Source organism: Sinocyclocheilus rhinocerous, unplaced genomic scaffold (genome assembly GCF_001515625.1).
Source record: "Sinocyclocheilus rhinocerous isolate Xijiao unplaced genomic scaffold, SAMN03320098_v1.1 scaffold362, whole genome shotgun sequence".
In the NCBI taxonomy this organism is placed as follows: domain Eukaryota; kingdom Metazoa; phylum Chordata; class Actinopteri; order Cypriniformes; family Cyprinidae; genus Sinocyclocheilus; species Sinocyclocheilus rhinocerous.
In genome coordinates this window covers 1,362,886-1,383,801 of record NW_015639507.1, presented here as the reverse complement: position 1 = coordinate 1,383,801, position 20,916 = coordinate 1,362,886, and the positions used below count along the sequence as shown (strand labels likewise).

The following is a 20,916-nucleotide window of genomic DNA, read 5'->3' as shown; positions in this document are numbered from 1 at the left end:
AAGGCAAAATACATTTTTTTTTTTTTTTTTTCTTTTTTTTGTACGGGCCACAAGATAAATATTAAGGAATAATTCAAGACAGTTATATGCCATATGCATATGTTTTTTTTTTTTTAATTTTTTTTTTATAACCTTTATTTGTATAGCGCTTTATACAATACTGGTTGTGTCAAAGCAGCTTTACAGTGTCAAACAGGAAAAACGTGTGCTGATAATGCAAGAGGACAATAGAAAACAGTCAGTTTATCAGTTAAAGTCAGTTCATGGATGATTCAGTGATGTCATCATCAAGTTCAGCTCTCTTCCAATAGTGTCTGCAATCAGTCAAGCGAGCCAGAGGCGACAGTGGCAAGGAACCAGAACGCCATCGGTAACAGAAATGGAGAAAAAACCTTGGGAGAAACCAGGCTCAGTCGGGGGGCCAGTTCTCCTCTGACCAGATGAAACCAGCATGGTGTGGTTTAATTCCAGGCTGCAACACAAGTCAGATTGAGCAGAGGACTCATCTGGTTCCCATGGTCTTGAGCCGATGGCCGACAAGGTCTTCGCAGGGGATCTGTCTCTTGGACGCATCTAGTTGACATGGTCTCCGCTGACATTCAGGGCTGTAGAGGTGCTGATCCACCATCTGGACTGGATACACACTGGATCCGTATGGCTACGGTGATCTCGGAATAAGAATAAAACAGACTAATATTAGCGTAGATGCCAATTAAATAAAATGTGATGAAATTATAGAATTCAGCAAAGTTTAAAACAATCACAACCCAGTTGCAGCCATAACGTGTCAAATGATATGTGCACTGAAGTGATTTTTAATCAGTATGCAATGATTGTTCAAGAGATGAATACACTACATCTGCATAGCTCTTTATCTAAACGTTATTGCGTGTTGCAGTTTGTGGTGTTCGTTTCAAATCCCCCAACAACTAATTTTACGCTCAAAGCTTTAGATTTCAATAACGGTTGTTTTCCTCAAGGGGAAGTTTGATAAAAATCTGGAAATGTGAAAACAGCAGCATGTCAGCAGTGCTCAGATGGTTTTGCCAGAGAGCAGGAGAGCTGTGACTTTGAAGTCAGAGGCAGTGGTTGGTGAGTCTCTAGATAGGGACTCACTGCCAACCTGTGGAGGAAGCGGTATCGAAATCACGAGTACGAGCGTTGCATGTGCACACACAGAGCCGGAGAACCAGATGCAGCCGTGAAGCTCATCGGGAGGAAGTCAGTTGCTGACTCCAGAGACTTTAAGCTCACTTCATAACTGCGACCACACGCTTTTAGTCGTTCACTGTGGGTTCAACCACAGTAATGTTGCATAAAGTCGATCCCCTTGTGAATTTTTCTTTCAGTATTCATTCAGTGTGAATCTTTGCTGGGGGCTTTTAAAGGTAGCTACATGATCAAAATCAGTTCTATTTCATATGCAGATGAAAACTAATGGGTCCAGAATTTCCAGAACGGACTAAACAGAACTTAAAGTCACTTTCTTAATACACGTTGATGATCTTTTTGTGAACAATGCATTAGTGTACATTATTCTAAAGTAGCAAAAATGTGATTTTGCACATCAAAGTATAACTTGTTTTAATTTAATGGCTTTATAGTTTTCAGGTGATGTCACGTACAATACAATCAAACCCCACTGGATAAATTACAACCCTACATTTTGTTCTTGTTGAATATTGGCTATGTTTATTGCATAGGCTATGTATATTATGCATAGTATTTTTGGTGCTTATGGAACACCTCTGAAAGATAGATTTGCTAATATGTGCAGTACAGGGTTATAATAATCAACTAAAACTAAAACCATAAAAAGTCAGTTTAAAAAATCTGATATATATATTTAAAAAAACATTAAACTGATTGTATTTATCATTTTTATTTAGTTTAGCATGAAATAAAATGGAATAAAAATAATAAAAACTAATACAATTATCATAAACAACCAAATGACTAAAACCTTAACTAAAATGAAAATGGAAAATATAAAAAGAAAAAGAAATTTAAAATAATGATCAAATAAAATTATAACAGTATCTCAGTTATACTAAAATATCACTATGCTAAAATCCCACTAAAATCCCACAATGCAATCAGCTTGGTTTCCAGAAACCAAGAAAAAAAAAACCTAAAGCGCAAATAATTATTTTTTTTTAATTTCAAATTGAATTAAAAAAAACTGCAACACAATTGTTTTGATTATTTGAACTGGACGCCAGCCGCATGTGCTTTGATTGGGTCAGTGTTGGGTAGATTACTAACTAATTGTAGTCTGTTACTGATTCCAAATTACATGACAAAAATTTTAGTTAGTAATGTAATCCATTACGTTACACATTTTAGGTAAGTTACTTTTTGATTACTCTTAGATTACCTTTGACTTGTTTATCACATTAATTTAAATAAGATAATCTTGGACCATATTGATATAAAAAAGAAAATATTTTCCATTTGTTGTTAGTAACACTATAAAGGAAATGAAACATTGCATTACATCAAGGTTTCCCAAACTGGAGTTTGCGAAGAAACTGCAGGGTAATTAAAAATGAATGTGTTCATCAGTAGTTGATGTAATCCGGATTACATGTAATCAGTTACTACCCAGTTTGAAACATTTAGCATGGAATAATGGCCACTGTTGCACTTAAATTATTTTATTTTTTCAGTAATACTATTAGTAGATTTAATGGTAGGTCCTTGTTTCCTTTTGGACTATTTTTCATTAGGCGATGTGGCCGCTGTGGTTTACCAGTGATACTCTTCCATGCACACTTCTGCACGTAATGTCACCCAGTTTCCTTAAATTACGCAAATCCCATCCTTCAGTAAGAAGCAGCCCTTCCGTTTCTCTCACCCCAGTCAAAAACCAAAGAGACAGTGCATTTCTGCCATGACCAGGCTGTGGGAAACCAACCAAACGCTTTGGAGGCAGGTCAGCTCTTGCTGGGTTTAGCCGTCGGAAACACTGCCCAGGTCAGATTGCCATCCGCGAGCTCCCGAGGGGCCTTCCTGTTCCTGCGGGTGTGATTGTTGTGAGCGTGTCCTTTGTTCTCCCTCCCCCCGGCCCGGCCCGTCTCCTACCTCGGCTCCGACCGGACAGGTTCAGTCTGTACGCTTGCATTGCCCTCAACATCTACACCATCAACTCAACCTGTATTTATAACCCCTGATTGTCTGGTTCGCTCACACGTGTTTGGACTGATGATGTTTTTGTTCACGTTAAGAATAGTGTGTGCGTATCCAAACAGGAGATGCTTTCACATTAAATAGGGATTTTAAAAGACTTCAGGCAATTTATCTGGCTGCCATCCTCTCTGTCTGGAAAGAGTGATGGCCTGTTTGTTTTCATTGTTCTGAACTGAAGATGAAAATAATTAATATAGAGACTCGAAGAGCTCAGAAAAGAAACATAAACCTTTACAATGTGGATTCTTAACAAAACAATTTAATTTATGAGAAATGACACTTATACAAATACAAATATAATGACAATTCAAAAACAAAAAAACAGATGGGATTATTAATAATAATATTTAAAAATATATATTTATAAATTTAAAGAAATATATATATTTACAAACATATATAATAATATTTGAAAAATGTCCTCCAAATTAAAGTGTAATGAACAGAAACTGCTGGAAGCCTTTTGTAAACTAAACAAAATAGTTTACAAGTTTATGTTTTGATAAGGTTGGAGACCTGTTATTAAACATAATAATAAAGAATAATCAGTGAAGCAGTTTTTTTATTAATAATATTATTTAAAATATATAGTTCGAAAAGTTCATTAAAATACTTAATATGTAATAATTAATATGTTTTTTGTAAACTTGTATTCATATATTATTTAATATATATATATAGAAAAATATATTTAGAAAAATAAAGAATAATATTTGAACGATAGCTGTCCTCCAAATAAAAGTGTAGTTAAAAACTGCAGAAAGCTTTTTTGTAAACAAAAAAAAAACAGAACAGAAAATTATATTATATATATGTGAACCCCCCAAAACTGTGTGTCAAGGTCAGTAAGTCTTTTAAAAATATTTGATAATTTTTACATTTATAACTTGTAAAGAAATTGTTTATTACTTTAACTTAATCAAAATATTTGTAGAAAATTATATAAAATGTATTATTATTATTTAAAATGTTTTTCATTATTTATCAAAGGTTCATAGGTTGTTGATGTAGAACCTCCAAAACTAGGTTCAAAAATACTTTCCTCACTAGATGTGCAAAAAAAACAAACAAAAAAACACGCTGCACAAACGCTGCAAATGCTGTTTACACGAAGGTGACACTCCACCAAAGCTTTCTGAGCGCACAGGCAGTGACCTGTGAACATGTTGCTTATCTTGTTTTAACAGTCTGGTCGTAATACATAATACCTCCATTTTTCTCCTATTAACACATACAATAATATGCAAGTCTGATAAGGGCTTTTGTTTCTCATTTTCACCCAAGGAAACATTTGTAGCATTTTTCATTGTGACTCACTTTGGTTAAAATGGACTTGGCACCGTTGGGCAAAGGCCCAGACTCTGAGTGTGAGTGAAAAAGAGTCCAAATCAGGCCGGGCTTTGTGCAAATAAATAATGAACAAGCTTCAGACATTTGCATGTTTAAGCATCATCAAATGATCAGTGATGATAGAGGGTATCAAAGGACTGCTGGTCAACAGTTATACAAACGTAAAACACAACAAATATGAAAGCAATCGCATGTTCTTAGCACTAAAGGTGATTCAATGAAAAGAGCTCCTATCTGCTGTGAAAAGGTGAAAAGGAATTAAAAAATATATTTGGAAGTAATTATACCTTCTTAAAGGAAACAAAGACAGTTTTACAGTTTAATTACAGTTTATCATTATTAACCTTTTCATGAAAGTGCAAGGAATGTTTCATAAAGAAAATTTCATCTTAATTTTTCAAATAATATTCACTATTATGATATCACTTCATTACTATACAAAATTATGGTAACAAAGTTGACATTTTAAGATCGCCCCCTATAGTGACAAAGAATTTTGTGTAAGAAAACAAATGCACACACATTTGCACACACACACACGTGTTGGCAATTCAATATGAAGTGCCTAAATGTACCGAACAAAAGACCTGCAGGGGAGCAAAAGGAGATGTGGAACAAAAAACAAACGAGTAATGAAATTATAACAATACAGAGAGAGAGTGAGGGGTGCGGGTGCCACAATGGCAGGGAACAATCGCGCCGCGTCAATGGAAAAAAAAGTGTGTGCGGAGGGGGGGCAGGCTTTGGACAATAGGCCGGTGACAGCGGCACAATGGCGGCACTGTTTTCAATTAGACATTATCTCATAGACAGAGTGGCAGGTTTCATTGTGCTAGGGGGCTATTTTCAGGACCGCCTTTGTGTGCGGCACTGCCAATATTCCCTTCAGCCCCTGCTGTGAGCCGGCCCTTTATTCTCGCTACTGTTTGTTTTGTTTTTTTTGCACAAGTGCTAAAGTAGAAATGTGGGTGGTTTTGGACCAGCCAGGCCTCTGAAAGGAGAAAAGGGGGGAGTGGGGCATAACTTGTGCCTTGTCACCTGGGTTTACCACGGCAAATTGGAAATAGCGAGAGCTGGAATCTCTTGGCAGACTTGAATGCGACACCAATTTGACATGCACTGCGTGTGTGTGTGTGTGTGTGCTTGCAGTTTGGTGGCCTGGTGGGCATCATGGTCTTGATCTAGGATGGTTTGACTATGCATTGTGGATTAAAAAAAAATTCACATGTCATTCCGAACCAGCTTATTTTAGAGTAGGGGTGGGCAAACTTGGCCCTTCCAGGCCACTTTCCTGCAGAGGTTAGCTCCAACCCTAATGAAACACACCTGAACCAGCTAATCATTGTCTTCAAGACTACTAGAAGGCTACAGACAGGTGAGTCATATCAGGTTTGGATCAAATCTCTGCAGGAAAGTGGCCTGGAAGGGCCAAGTTTGCCCATCACTGTTCTAGAGCATGGTTCTAGCAACGTCAAGGTCATGGGTTTGATTCCCAGGGAATGCATGAAGTGAAAAGCCATTTCTGAAGACAATGACAAGACTGATGCTAGACGCAAGCATGCCAGTTTAAAAGATTGAGTTTTTAAAGAGTTTTTAGTTCATAGTGTGACCACATCTGTCCCCTGTCATGTAGCTCAATCAGTAGAGGATGGCTCTAGCGATGCTAAGGTTATGGGTTTGATTCCCAGGGAATGCATGAACTGAAAAAAAGAAATTCTTGAATTTAATATCAGTTGCTTTAGATAAAAAACATCTACCAAATGCATAAACGTAAATGTCTGTCAAGCTACAAAAATAACAAAAAGTACTATAAAAGTACCATAAAAACAGTCCGTACATCTTGTGCACTACATCTCAAATCTTCTGAAGCTGTTGTGTGGACAATATATCAAATTTGAAGGACCATATAACAAGTTTGACATCGTTGATGCCGTATGCAAGCATGCAAGATTAAAAGATAGAATTTTTAAAGATAAACATCTGTCCTCTGTTCATATAGCTCAAACAGCAGAAAATAATGGCTCTAGCGATGCTGAGGTTATGAGTTTGAAAAGAAAAAAAAATGCTTGAATGCAATATCAGTTACTTTAGATAAAAAATATCTACCAAAATAAAACTGAGTATGCAAAGTATTTTGGCAAGGGCCTCTTGGCAGCTTGTTTGCATTACGGGTAGTTGAGAACGTGCCGGCTTTTAAATTGGCATTCAACTCCCTTTTAACATCTGCAATATCCTTTCTGTCATACATACTGTACTCCTTTTATAAACGACTGCATATTTGGTTTTAGTGCTTTTGCAGAGCTGTGATGCTTGTTTCTGTAGAGTTTTTCATTCTACAATGTGAGTTCCAAACAAGCAGGCATGAAACCGACGAGGTTAATGCCCTTCGCCCGTATCCCCCGGTTTGGAGATTGAATTCTGGCACATCGAAAAGCCTGAAAGCACCATCAGATAAACTTGTTTGGTGCCTCTCAACCCATTTTGTTCAGGTATGAGATATTTGATGAAAGCCAAGTTGCACAAAAAGCTTGTAATTGGCCCAAAAATAAACGAGGCCCAACTTGCCACTCAAACCTTTTGGTTCTCAAACCACCTGCTGCTTTTTTGCTATTGCTTTTACCTCAATTAGGTTGTGCAGACCTGATTCTTGTGATTTCACTGAGCGTTTGCGGTCGAAAAGGAATGTTTTGCATGAAATGTTTCACACAAACACGTTTGTTGCTTGAAATCAACGGAACAGAAATCGGAACGGGTTGCGGCTTTCCGATGATTCTCAGAAATAATACGCTCGACCTTATCGCATATGTGTTTTTGGGCAAATATCTGTCATGTTTGCTGTTCTATATCACCCTGGTTCCCTCCCATGCGGTTTGAAAGACTATCTGGCTCAGTATTATTTCCCCATCAACATTTTCTTGCGCTTTTTATGAGGACACATTGGTTTTTGTGAAGTGCATACATAGGCAAAAATGCCATTTTGGTTGGAGAGTAAGCAGAGCAGATAGCAGTTTCAAAGGAAAATAATCATTTCATGGTGGTTTATGTAATTCTCCCACAATTCCACATTACTGCCACATTGAACAAGCATGATTGGTTTGATGGCCTAGTTAATCAATAAAATGTCAAAGGTTCAAAATTAAATCACTTATTGGGAAGCTAAATGAATTGCTACGATATGTTTTGTCGTATTAACAAAGCAATTTTAACGTGAATTCTGAATGTTCCCAGCACTTGCCTGATAACATCACTGAAATACTGTGGTAAAACACTGTGTACTACCTAAATCTGCCTCTTCTAATCAGCTTATCATTCTCACGTATTGAAACAAGCTCAAAAAACATTTTTGTATCTTAAAATATCTGCATGTAGATAATCAGATTTATTCATTGCAATGGGAAAACGTGAAATTAATCATCATTTATAATGCTTTTAATGAGACGCATTTGCATGTGTTGATAAAGATCTTTAATAGGCAATGCGAGGGGCAGGGGGGAACAGCATAGCTATGCACAAGCAAACAGGAAGAGAGAACACAGGCATATCCGCTCCCAAAGTTCTTTTTATAATATGTGCCATTTTTGTAACCACAATGTGAGATTATTCTTATTAGTCACAATGATTGCCTAATTGGCATAGTGTGTAGTGCGGAGAATACAGAGTGATTCTAACAGGCCTGACAGGCAGACTGTGTTATAATGAAGACAAGGGGTCTAAAGAACGCTTGTTTGTATTCCAAAAGACTGAATGAACGTCTTCATTCTATGGACTCATTTGCATTTGTAAATGCCACGGTTCTGCAGAAACGCACGCAAGATGTAGAGTGTTTGGGTTCACCAATCTCTTGATGGACAAATGTCTGTCCTGACATTGGGAGCTCACGGGGGAACGTTCCAACAACGTTATCTAATGCCAGAAACATACTCTATGCAAGTTCACAAGTAAACCATTCATAGGTCGATTCCTCCAAAAAACGTAAACACTGAAATATTACTGTGTGTGTTTGAGCATCCCAATCTTTTTGGGAAACCTTTTTGGAAAATCATTCAAAATGGTTTTCCAAGCAAATTGTTCAAATTTTATGAGTAAGGCCCACCCACACACACACACACACACACACACACACACACACACACACAAGCACAGCATATACACTTTATATACCAAACTGAGTATGTAAAAATGATGAAAATATATTGAGTTTAATATGTTTTCACCTTTAACATTGCTTGTGCGTTACAGTGGCTATGATGAACCTCAAAGGGGCGATAGAGATACCTTCAAATTTTTGTGTCATTAAACCAGATTTAACGAGTTTTACACATATTTGAAAATTTTTGCTTAAAAGGCAATATTATCTTCCATCTTCAAGTACAGTCTTCTTCTAATGTTACTCTATGACAGTATACAGTATACTATATACCCTCTATATAGTGCCCTCTAACACTGAGAATGCAACATGTACTTGAGTTACGAATTGCGTTCTGACACATTTCAAGATGCAATGCATAAAATCAACTTGCATGGAAGCATTTGTGTTCATGTGCTTTCTTAGAGTATGTATTAGACCTAAAGGTTGTGCAACTGTTAGAAACAAATACAGAATATTTATGGAACATTCTAATGATCTTGTTGGCATTTGATAAAAACTCTCAAGTTATTAGGGCAACATCTCTTGATCATTTTATGAACATTAGAGGCCTTAAACTGTGTAATCTGTTCTTAAAACCATTTTAAAACAAACACCTGGGTTTAATTCAACTTTGAATGATAAATAAAATGTTTTAGAAGAATTTAGACAGAAATTTGTTCTGATTCATAAAAAATTGCGAGAATGACATTGAGAGGAACATATTTGGAACGTATCTGTTACCGTTTCCACAACGAAAATGGAATCACTGTAACACGTTTTTAGAACAAAAACCTCATTATCTGTGATAAACAACAGCGTGAATCACTAATAAACACTATGGACTCCAGGACAAAGGGTGCGGGTCCAAGCGTACAGTCCCCAGATGGAAAATAAAGACTTCTTTTTCATTAACCTTTTTTTCAGAAGAGCTAGAACACTGAGGAGTTATATCGGCTCGGGTCTTTCTCAACCCCTTACAAAGCTCCAGTCTGGGTAATCCTTTAGACAAATGAAGAAAATGGGAGAGAGTAATGAAAAAAAAAATTCGGCACCTTCACCTCAGCCCAGTGGGGGACACAAAGGTAGAAGACCTGAAAAGCTCTGAGCAGAACAAAGATGCGAGCGTTCGTCTAAAGCCCCCAGAGTTACTTAGTGACAAGAGAGTGACATGGAAATAAAGAAAGAGAGGTGGATATAAAAGGCAGAGGAAGAAAAGAAGGATGGAGAGGGTTAAAGAAAGACGGAGTGGAAAAAAACACAGAAGAAGTGGTGGTGTTGTGGAGGGGGGGAGGGGGGTAAGGTTCTGTAATCCTGGAATAGTGGTAGTCAAGCATCTCCATGGAAACAGGCACAAAGGCCTGTGGTTTCCTATTGATGGCTAATTGTATTCTTCACAGCTCTTTTGTTAATTGTTGTCTGCCCAGCTCCTACTTCCTGCTGGGCCACTACACAAAGGCTGGAACAGAGGGGATTAGAAATGGCACATCGGCTTTGCGCTCTCACCCCTGCGCGGCGATGGCTAGTTGTGCATGCGCTGAGGGAAAAAGAGACAGAAAGAGACATAAAAACGCAGGTCTGGAGCGCTTTGAAGGACTCTGGTGATTCGCATTGGCTAACGGGCCCCCGTGCAAATGTCACACGGGGTGTCTGTGACGGAGCCCCTCGTTACAGAGAACTTTAGTACAATGACGCTGCTGTTGGAAAGGTCTTAATTGAGGGTTTGCTCAAAATGTTTAAGTATTGTGTGTCAGGTTTGGCAAGCATGCACATGGCACGCTGCTATTTTTCTGTCATAGCATATTTCACACTTGATTAAAAAAAATAAATAAAATTTTTCATTTTTTCCTCCACACTTTTTTTGAATTACTGACTTAATTGAATGACATAAATGTTTTTATCAGTTCTTTAGATGACATGCAACATATATAGATAAATTTAGCATTATTTACTCACTCTCATGTCATGGCAAACCATGAAAATTAGATCGTTTTGGCTTTGAAAACTTACAAAAAGTTTCATAAAAGTCCATACGACACATTCCAGATCATATACCACCATATTTTTGTGTCAGGATTAGACTAAAATTGAAATTCAATGTTTTTTTGTAAATAAAAAGTATAAAAATGTGTATTATCATGTGCCTTTTCTGAAACGCTGCATACTTGGATATTTTCTTAATAAAAATCCTTTAACGGATTTGAATATTAGAAGCGTATTAGTGTGTTATGTGTAAACCAGGTTAAAGAGATGCGTCTTTAATCTAGATTTAAACTGCAAGAGTGTGTCTGCCTCCCGAACAATGTTAGGTAGGTTATTCCAGAGTTTGGGCGCTAAATAGGAAAAGGATCTGCTGCCCGCAGTTGATTTTGATATTCTAGGTATTATCAAATTGCCAGAGTTTGAATGTGTGCATTAAAGCTGCATTTTAAAAAGCATAAAATGACATTAAAACTTTAAAGCTTAACTTGAAACAGCAGGTACTTAGTAGACTTCAAAATGTAAAAAAGTCCTTACAACATATTACAGATCATTTACAGCCATATTTCAGATTTGTGTCAGTATTACACTGAAATTAATTTTTTTAAACAATACTTTTTTTCTTAATAAAAAGTATAAAAATGCATGTTATGCATGCATGTTTTTCCAAAACTCTATGTGGATATTTTCTCATATTGTGTGCATTAAAGCCACATTAACCAAATGATAAAACTACATTAAAGCTGAACTTGAAACAGCAGGTACTCATGAATAGAGCATCTCCCTTTCCCCCTTCAAGGATCCCAGCATTTTTCCTTTTGCCAAGGGAAACCCAGAAAGAAGAGCTTTCCCTTTAAGGGGGAGGTGAATGACAGGCAGCAGGACCGAGAATGTTGGAAACTGAACACCAGAAAGTCACTCTGGAGTGAAGGGAGGCTGGATCGGTGAGAGTGCGACGCATTCATCAGCTGTGCGCTCGGAGTCTCAGGTTGTGCTGTAAGCCGTTGGTAGACAGAGGCGTATTATTCATTGACACGAGGGGAAACCACATTTTGCATGCGGCGTTATCGATTCTGCGGCCCAGAGACAACGGAAAGACTGAAGGAATAAAGTTTGGGGAGCGCAAAGCGCAGCGCACAGTTCTTTTGGAGTTGGTAAGTGGGCAAATGGCGCTTTGTTTGAAACTTTACGCACGAGTGTTTGGCACGTTCGACACGTTTGTTTCGGTCTGTAGTGAGAGATACAACAAACTAACAGAAGTAGATCAATGTAACGAGGATTTTGATTCACAATATCATCTACCTGAATCAGCTTAGCGAGCGTTTTATGTATCCTTAAAGTCAAAATGGCCCGGTTTTATGAACCTGCAGAGAAAACAAAACTCACTTTGACTAATATTTCTGTATCAAATGAACTAGTTTCTTACCTGAAAGTGTTCTGTGGTGTGTGTCAGAACAGCATGTTTGCTCATACGGTATGATAGGAAATGACAACCTGCTTTCTTTGCGTACTCAGTCAATTACTATTGATGTGAGCTGAAAATGTATTTAATGTCCTCTCAAGGCCATTGCAGCAATCCATTGTACATTAAGAAGCAGTTCTTAGTTGTTTTATTTCAAAGACGTTCCTACTTATGTGCAGATATGTTTGATTTATCTCACATATGAGGTGAGCTTATATTGGCAAACTTTCTAAAAACAATTAAATGCATTTTTAATTGATGTTTTTGTCTGCTCGGATTGCTTTGTTTGGGTTGTTTAATCACTCATTTCTGAAAGTGAACTGAATACTTTGACCATTTGACCACATAAATGACCATTCTTTTGCTTTACAGTGCATTACCTAAGAACTTATTTTAGGCTCTTATGAAGAAAAATTCAAGAAATTAGCAGCCCACATTAGTAATGGTTGACCCGTATGGGCCTTTTCAATGGCTGATGTCGATATCTAAAGAGCAGGTGGCGCTTTGCTTTGATTTATACAGTTTAATGACAGCAAATAAGATTACACAAAATTTCTGAAATTAAATTAACACAAATTTTGCTCTGACAATATATGTTTTCTAACAATGTATATGTTTTCTAATTATAAAAAAAAATCATTAAATGTAATTTATTTAATGTATAATTATTTATATATTATCTTATTTTTTTATATATAATTTTATATTATTATTCATTACACACATATATATATATAATTTCATAAAATGTATTAATAATATAAAACTGTCTATCACTGTACATCAGTAGTTGAATATGACTTTGTTGTTACTTATCTGATTTCAATGGATTACTCTCAACTCTGTTTTTATTGGCTCTGAAATTACATACACACATATATGTAAATATATAATTACATAAAATGTATATATACATATAAAATCTATCACTGTACATCAGTAGTTGAAGTTGACTGTGTGTTCTTACTTATCTGGTTTCAATGGATTACACTCAAGTCTGTTTTTATTGCATCTGAACATTTTTTTTTAATTTGGAGACCTGCTAAGAGTTGCTCTTCAGGCAGCTGACAGGTCTTACAGATTTTCTGTGTGAAGTGAACTGTTGATCTCTCTGTTGAAGAATATCAGCCTTCCGGAATAACCAGAAAGCAGAGCTCCTCAGGGCAGACCGACTGTGGCGCAATCTCTGAATAGGTGTTAAACTTTGATAATGAGCTCCAAGTAGACATTTTATTGTCCCGGTTTGTGTCTGCATGGTTAAATAAGCCTGTCGTGCCAGTGCAGGCAGCATATCCCGCTTTTATCCTGTCAAGAACATCCAGCACCTGAGTTGTGCACCTCCATTGTGAGCGGGCATGTCGACGGATCATTAAAGGGGAAGTTGGTGAAGTGTCAGAGAGTGTTTGGCTTCACAGTGGCTGACTGCGCACAAAGCTGCCTGTCAATAGGGAATCTCTGACCTTTTGCTTTTTCCCCCCTCGCTTCTACCCATCTTATGTTTACGCTATGCCTTATTTTCCTTCTTTGCATCCCTCTCTGTTTCAGCTCCATTATTACCCATCTCTTTGTATATTTGTACTCCGTTTGAGAGGTGAGGAAACCAGTGGTGGTTCTCTCTAGCTCTCAGTGTGTCTATACATCCGGTCTCCGCAAAGTCTTGAGCCCAGATCACTTCACCGGCTGATTTATACAAACTCTGTGGTGCTCTAATCTGACAATCAAGGCTGAAATTTCTATTACAGGTCTTTGGAGGGCAAACATACTGAAAATTAGTTGTTTAATAGCTTTTTGAGTTTTCTTCTGGTTTCTAGTTGCTGACTGATTTTTCCAACGATTGATACCTGGATCAAAGTATGGTCATTATCGTAATGCAGTTTTGACAGCGAAAAGCTGAAATGAGAAGTACATGACCACTTATTTGACGCTATTTTATGAATTTGAATTTTTATTCATTGATAAAGCTGTTGAGATTTTCCAATTAATGCAAGGAAGTAATAATACTCCCATTGTTTGTCCAAATGAACATTCTTTTAAAGTGGCCAAGTATCATCAAATTAATTGGCCTGGCCAATATATTGATCTCTCCTTTACTCCTTTCTATATCAAGGCGGACACTACTTTTGTCTTCATATAAATTATTATATGCTTAAAAAACTACACTTGGAGTTGTTTTAGACAGGATTGCCATTGCATTTTTGGTCATCTGTCATATTTTTACCTGGATAATTTCAGTAAAAAAAGCCAAAATGCACGATGTTGAAAGAGTTGCGCTGAGAACTTCTGCTGAAACTTTTGCAGCACTGATGGACGGACAACCTCGTGATGTTATTTCCCATAGGCTAGGTTTTCATTCAAACTTCGACCTCTTCTGTTTGGGTCTGCATTGTTTCATGTGTCCTATTGAGCCGGGGTTTGATGAGAGAGAGAGACAACAATAGCTTGTTAAGTGAGTTTTTCAGGGCTCGCCACAACATCAATGAAATCAAACAGAGCAGGCCAGAGAAGCTCACGCTGATAAATGCGTTCGATTATAGCGGCTGTCCATCAAATCATCTTCACACTTTGAATGCGTCGTGTTCAGCCGCTTGAGTTTGGAGTCAAAGAGCTCAGTGTTTTGGGGCCCTGTCAGAAACATGAACTGTAATTCTGTATGTAAAGATCTTAAAACTTCTAAAACATGTTAGATTACTTTGTAAATCTTTGCATGTTTTGTAAATGCCAGCTTACTTCTAGTCAAAGTTTTGTTACGGTGGTTTTGCTCATAATGTTTAGGAACACTGAAGACCTGCTACTAACAAAACCCTGTAACAGCATGTTATCTTCTCAAAAATGGTTTCCTTTTTAAACTTTAAATACTGTTGATCACTGTTTCTAAGCAATGCATGTCTAAGCGATTGCTGTGTCTTAAACGTTTACTATATTGTACACATTTTTGTCGATCCATCTTAAGTCATTAGCACGTGAGAACACAGAAGCCTTCTATAAATAATCCCTAATCGCAAGTTATCTTGTCCGAAATGGTAAAAGCGCTTTCCGCACGTGAGAGGTGGAAACTGGAAAGTGCCACTCTTCGCCTACATGTTGCCAAAAACCTCCAGTTTTTGTTCCTACCCTCTTTACCATGAGATGAGCTCAGACCCACAGCGGAAATTAGACAGACCTCCATTAGAAATTTCAGCACACAATCTGACAGCCGCCCATCAAAACGAGCATCCCTCTCTGTGTTTTGTCATAACAGTCAACTCAGACACTTTAGGTAAGACTTGCTTTGCAAACTTGCGTGCTTTGTGTTCAGTTGTTTTGCATTGTTTTCATGCTTTTACATTTTTTTGAATTGCTTTTAGTGCTATCTATTTTTTAATATTTTTCTTTGCATCGTTATTTAGTTTTGGCAGTACATTTATGCGATAGTATTATTTTGTACAAATTCCATTTATAAGATATATTTAATTGAAAATTTCAACCTATATTATATTATATTATATTATATTATAGAAAACTGTAAGTCTTAATTCTGTTTTGAGTTGAGTAACTGGTTTGATCCTTCATGCTGTAACTGGACTTTTGAATTTATTTAGCATGCGTGTTTGTTCTGCAGCATGTTCTCGGGTTTATTAAAGCATGTGATGGGCAAAAGGTGAAGTTTTATGTGATGCAAGCTTCAACATGACTTTGATTTGGACTGAATACGCTGGTTTGGGTGTGAGCTTAAACATAGTTGTTCATATAAAAGTTTCAGGGGCAAATTGCAGGGTGGATTTATGCCCTGAATGTATAATTGTTTAAATTAGGGAAAGAATTGTGCTGAATGCCATGAAAATCGAAAGGAGACAAAGAAAAGCAGACAAACATGCACTATTCAAACATTGCTCAGGTAACAGAAATGTTCCCATGGCTCTAGTTTGTAGGTTCTAGAATCTGGAAAATATAGTCAAAAGTTATTCAAAAATACTCCTGTGGCTAATTCTGGTTAATTAAAAAACAAGTCGATAAAAATGTGTAAAGCTAGTAGTTTAGAAATAATATAATAACACAAAATCATAGGTTTTCATTAATTACTATACTTTTAAATCACCGTATAAAATATTTTAATATACGTTTTTATCTCCTACAGAAGTGTTTTAATACATTTAATTCATATGTAAATAATTAATTATTATGTCTTTGCACTAGAAATATAAAAAAGCCACAGTAAATGTAATATTCCATTCTGTTTAATCTTTTACATTAATCTGAATAATAACGTCAGTGCAAATATTGTCAACAGATATGTGTGGGCTTCATTTGTTTGTTTGTCATGTGTAAAAATACAAATGTCTTGCTATGTTCACTCACAGTCGGATAAACTGTCATTCTAATACAGTAAGGCCGCTTTCAGTTGTAATGAATGTGACCAGGAAATAGTCCCGCAGTTATTTGCATGAACTGCTGTGGCCTCCACTGTGACTTCTGAGAACACAGCGTAGTGTTCCTGCGGGTTGATATTTTAATAGACCGCCGTAGCCTCATGATTTGTTTCTTTACAAATTAATCAAGGATTGTTATTTATTAATTCACACTCACACGAACGGTCCACAGATTGCACTGGGGAACTCGAATAATGACAGTTATTTTGAGGTTCGCGAAGTGTAGTTCTGAGAGATCCTTTTTATTGTCTGAAAATACATTCAGGTTGATGTCTTTATGACCTTTTCATTATTACACATGATCTACATTAAAAAAAACTATGTATTTAGGGTCTCAAAAACCGCTGTGATTATCTCTACCATGTTAAGTGTGCAAAATTTGTACTAAAAAGAGAGATAATAATATCCTTCAGTGTTATCTGTGTATCTGTCCCCTTTAGAAAGGGGAAATAAGAGATGAGTTTTGAAATCATTATTATTCTTTTTACATGTAGATGACTTTGATTGATGATTTTTTTTTGTACAATTAGACCACAAACACAAGAAATAGTTCCTTACTAATGTCAAATTCTCAGACCATTTTTTTTAAACCACGCTGCTTGACACCTGAGCTTTTCAATGAAAGCGAAATAACATGTTTAGTTCCTTCTCAGATTCACAGTTGACTCATCACTAATGAAGAATCACAGAAATGTAACATTCACCGCTTACAAAGAAAGCAAATGTAGTGAAAGCATGGGGGAAGCGCCTTTGCCAGAAAGCCGTCAGTTTATGTCACTGTACGTAAGAGGTGACAAATATCACCTCTCTACAGTTGAACCACATTTTTTCAGGTTGGGTTTTAAATGCAAAAGTTTAAGACTTTCTTAAAAGTTTGTGTTTGGAAGAGTGACTGCGGAAGAAAAAAAAAGAACTTGCAAGCCAATTTAATTTTACTGCTGACATAGGCAATGTGATAATTAAAGTTTGCGCTTGACTAAAAAAAAATGTAGGTGGGCTTTGTAGAAAGGGGGGTTGTGTTTGTATGTTAGTGGAAGTGTGTGTATTTCTCATCTCTAGTTGTGTAAGATGTTTGAGGAGCATCTCTGAGATGTTATCAGAATGTGTGATACTGCATACTGATGTGGCTTTTAAATACAAGCTCAACATTTGTTAGCAGTGACACTTTTTCCAGTCGCTCTTTCCCGTGCTGCATTCGCTCTGTCTTGTTTGTTCACCATTCTTCTACACAACTGGAGACCGTTTGTGTTTGACCCAGTCACAGGACTGCTTCTTTTCCCTCTTAGTCAGGTTTTTTTGGAGACGTGCAACACATGCTTTTAGAGTTGATTTACAAGAATAGTTTACCAAAAAAAAATGAAATTTTGTACTCATTTACTTTAAAACCAAAGTAGGGATGCTCCGATCCGCCTTTTTCGCCTCCGATACCTAGGGTTCGGTATTGGCCGATACCGATACCGATCCGATACCAGTGAAGTTTTTTTTCACCAAGGACTTAAATATTCATATGTAGCTCACATTAAGCTATCGTATGGCTTCAGAAGTAACACAGAATAATTCGCACAATCGGGAAAAATAAAAATAAAAATCTCGGATTTGGATCGGCTCTCTCTGACCGATACCCGATCCGAGAAAAATGGCACTATCGGAGCCGATACCCGATATGAATATCGGATCGGCGCATCCCTAAACCAAAGTCATATGGTGAATTTCTGAAGAATTCTAAAGCTCTTTTCAATACAACAGGTTGTCCACAATGCAGAAAAAGGGTGGGTTAGAAAATAAACATGAACGTTTCATTTTTGGGTGAAATATTCTTTACATTTTTAGTTGAATAGCTCATAGATAAAACTTCTCACAAGCAGAAGTAAACTTGATGTTCACCCAGTTCTGGATTTTTTTTCTCTCACAACATCCCAAATCCTTCTACAGTTCCATCATATCGTTCTGGTCTTCCTCCGTCATGCCTTCTTTTCCCACCTATTAACCGTTGTTTCTCAGCCGTGCGGTGAGTGTGTATCCTGTTTTTGACAGCAGGAGCCCACGTGCTCCGTCCTGCACCGGTGAAGTGGCCAGCGGGGTGGGGTGGGGAGGGTGGCGCAGGGTCTCAGGATGTCCTGAAAAAGGTGAAGGTTTCGTTTTCTCTTCCTTTCTGGGTCCCCACGTTGAACGATGGAGCTCTGCGATCTGAATGTGCCACCAGGTGGTACCATGAAGAAAAAACGGACGAGTTTCTGCCTGGTTTTAGCTCGATTTGTTCTAGTTTTAAGTAGTTCATGCAAAAATGAAGCTTCTTTCGTTATTTACTCTTCCTCATGTTCTCCATAGTTTTACAACATTTTGATACACTGTAAAAAAAAATTTTTTTTTAAAGTTGTAAACAAGGATTACTGGAGTATGTTTAGTCTTTCTACTTCAAAATTACACATTTAATTCAATGTGTTTCTTGCACTGCATGTGACATTTACTAGCAATTTCTGATTAAAAATAGTTTCTACACCAATTGTAAATGTAAATGGGGACAAAATGTCATTTTTTTTGTGAACGATTCTTGTAAATCAACTCTAAATGCATTTGTGTTGCATGCCTTTGACTCTAAAAAAAGCTCTAAAAACAACAGGTTAAACGTGTTATTAGTAACCCAATTAAACATGAAATTTTGAAGCAAAAAGACCGAAATATTGTCTTGTAAAAAGTATTCAAGTAATCTTTCTTATAGTTACGACTTTGTGTCATTCGTATGAAGCTTCAAATATAGGACATAAATCATATGGACTACTTTTACGGAGCATGGACATTATGCAAATGATCTCTTTTCATGTTCCACAGGTTTAAAATTATGTGTGAACTATGCCTTTTTTGGATCAGTGTAAGGTCTTAAATCATTCAAACAGTGGTTCCCTACACATCTTCAGTTTGACTTGGAGAATGGGACCTGTGGTTCCTTCGAATTACCTGTTGTGTTCCTCGCAGCACAAAACAGCCTGATCTGGTCGCCATGACAACGCCATAGATGCACTGTCTTTTCTCAAAGACCCCTAACTTATTTCAAAGACCCGTAGTCATTCAAGGACTTGCCAGCAAGACCCAGAGTCTTGTGGAGCTGACGTTATGATCCGTAGCTTTGGAAAACAACATCTAATGCATCACGCACAAACTGCTGCATTTGTATGCTTATATAAAAATCTGAATCAAGATTGAATATAAAAGCGTGCCAGGCTTAGAAAATAGCACATTTTAATGTCTTTCGCCTTTGTCTTTCTTTGCCTGAAGGGGGTGGCGGAAGGTTTTTGTGCGCCTTTTTTCCGCAAAGGGGGGCCCTTCACTAACATCTTTTATTCCCTTTCTCTTGTTATATTTCTTTATTCCAAGTGTGTTTTGTGCTCGGCCTCCTTTCATTGCCCCCTCCTCTTGTCTCTCAGATAAATGCCACACTAGCCTTTCACTTGGCGCCACAATAACCGGACTGTTTTAGGCCCAGAGAGGCACAATGAAAGAGGCTGCTTTTTAACCTGCGCTTCTCAAAAGCACAAGGAGAAAAAAACGGCGGCGACCCACTCTCCTTTCTTTCTCCTCTCCCCCTCTTTTGTGTCCAGAGCGTGGTCATACCATCTTCCCATTAATACGTCTTATTTAGAAGGTCTCAAAAGAACATGAGCCCAAAATTCTGATCTTTAGAGCTGTTTTTGTTGTGGAAAAAGACAAAGTCGACTGGAGAGAGTCACAGACAATGTGTGTTTTGGCGTATTGGGCTGATTTATGGGAAATATGTGAGGCTGCTGCTTCAGCTGTGGGCACATTTGTCCCTGTGGACTTTTGAAAACGTAGCTCTTTTAATTTGTTTACATGCATCATATGCCAAATTATGAACTTTTTATGATATTTCCACAACATCTCAAATGATATTGTGTTTAAAAACATTCTATGATAGAAATGATGGGACTGACATATTAAACAGTTTTTGTGGTTAAGGCAAATTGAAAAGCTAGCATTTTGTATATTTATATAAAATATATATTATTTGTGTATTATCATAAATACACATACAATTTGCATAATTTGACAGAATTACAGCTTGATTCATTGGAAATTATGCCCACTGTGCGTAATGATACTGCGTATAGATTTGATCTTGAGCACACTTTCACTTTTGTCTAACTTCTGGTAAATCTTGATTAGTTACTAATTTTTTTTTTTAGTTCTGTTCATCATGTCCAGCAGCTAAAATAGTTTTATTAAATGATGCCACACTTTGGGATAGTAGTACTTGGAAAAAAGTAAATGAAAAACATATTTAATTTTTAATTTAATTTTATTAATTTTAATGAAAAAAATATAACTACAAACTGTTTTAAATATTTAACTATAAAAATTGTGGAAATTATTTTGAAAAAACTTTGAAT

The 20,916-nt window shown here is 36.9% G+C and overlaps 1 protein-coding gene across 3 annotated transcripts in view; it reads left to right on the top strand.

Moving 5' to 3' along the window:
• Positions 1 to 11,515: 11,515 nt before the first annotated feature.
• LOC107751191 (transcription factor SOX-13-like) overlaps positions 11,516 to 20,916 on the top strand; it is a 32,556-nt gene continuing 23,155 nt past the window's right edge. For 2 of the 3 annotated variants that reach the window (XM_016566842.1, XM_016566840.1), the window contains exon 1: positions 11,516 to 11,799. The gene's annotated coding sequence lies outside the window, so the exon portion shown is untranslated. Of the gene's footprint in view, positions 11,800 to 15,305; positions 15,364 to 20,916 lie in introns of those variants that run through there. The other variant, XM_016566841.1, reaches the window with a different exon arrangement.